Genomic DNA, 1,816 nt, shown 5'->3' on the forward strand with positions numbered 1-1,816 from the left:
AAAATCACTGAGACTACAAAAGAGTATCATAGCATTGTAAACGAAGCAATAGTGAACGATGAAATCAGAAAAACAGACTGGATGCAGATAGCATCTTTAGACTCTGCTGAAGCTGGATATAATAATCTTAAACTTGCATTTAACAAAATATATAACAAAGCATTAACAAAAATAAAAATACGCCCCCAAACGAAACAAAATCCTTGGTAACAGAAAACATACTAACAGACATACAAAGAAAAGATGCCCTATAGAAACAACTTAAGAAGTCACCGAACAATATCGCTTTAAAAGCTGAATACAAAAGAAAACGGAATCTCCTAACAACCCAGATTCGAACGGCAAAAACAAACTATTACAGCAACAAATGAACAACAGCGCAGAATGACATAAAGGAAACCTGACACCTCATTAATGAAATGCTGGACAATATACACAGAAACACTGCCTCAGAAACAATAAAACACAGCTTTGCCTGCGACCCCAAATCCCTCAAACAGTTGGAAAACATCTTTAATTAGCACTTCGTGAACTCTGTCCAAAAGCTACAAGAAACAACCTTTCCTCACACAAACGAACATTCTCCACTAGGTCCACGAGCAACCCAGTCGATGTTGTTCCTCACAGTAACAAAAGAAGAACTATCACTGGCAATTCAACAAATTAATACTAACAAAGGACCGGGGATAGACGGAATCAGACCAAAAGACATCAAGAAACACTCAACTGACCTACTTCCAGTTACAGTATACAAAAATACAGTATACTGACCTACTTCCTGTATACAAAAACTGTTAAATAAAATCTTCGAAACGGGACACATACTGTACCTGAAACACTGAATACTGCATTAATCACACCCATACACAAATAGAGAAAAAGAAATATAATAAGTAATTACAGACTTATCGCCACGCTCCCTGTAATCAACCAAATCATGGAGCGCATTGTACATCAGAAACTCTCCAGATATGTTGAAAAATTTCAAATCATACCCAAAACACAATATGTCTTTCAAAAAAATAAAGGAACAGCAACACTCCTGGAAGATTTCACAGATCTAATAAACGCTGCATTGGATAAAAACAGAATAACATTAGTGGTCTTCATTGACCTAACAAAAGCATTTGACACACTAACACATAAAACTTGTTAACGAAACTTACCCATATCGGAATTGGAGGTCGTCTACTCCAGTGGTTTAAAGCATACACGAAAAACAGAAAGCACATCACACGAATAGGATCAGCACACAGCAAAGAGGTACATGTAACCTGTGGAGTACCGCAAGGAGCTGTCCTATCTCCCATTCTATTTAACATATACACACACGACATAAGCCAACTCCCCCTAGAAAGTAACATCTTCCAGTATGCGGATGACAGGGCCATAATATCCATTCACAACAATGCAAATATCGCTTACAAAAATATGCAACACGACACCAATCAAATCACTAACTGGTTAACTGAAAATGGCATATATATAAACCCTGGAAAAACAAAGCTAATGATATTCCGAAACCCCCAAACCCTGCCCATAGAAACTAAATATCTCACATTCAAACATTCATCATCCTATACACAAAGTGCAGAACCTAAAATCACGACCATCACACAGGTGAAAACAACACACTAACTTGGACTTCACTTCGATGCTGATCAAAGTTGGAATAGCCATACAAACTACCTACATACCAAGCTTAGGATAATAGCAAGCGAACTATACAGATTAAAAGACATTGCCCCAACCCACATAAAAATACTAATCTATAAAGCATTATGTGAAAACATTTTAAGATATGCAATCACATCAT

The sequence above is a fragment of the Typopeltis vanoorti genome, chromosome 19, assembly GCF_054136105.1.
Source record: "Typopeltis vanoorti isolate ZY-2024b chromosome 19, IOZ_Tvanoo_1.0, whole genome shotgun sequence".
In the NCBI taxonomy this organism is placed as follows: Eukaryota; Metazoa; Arthropoda; class Arachnida; order Uropygi; family Thelyphonidae; genus Typopeltis; species Typopeltis vanoorti.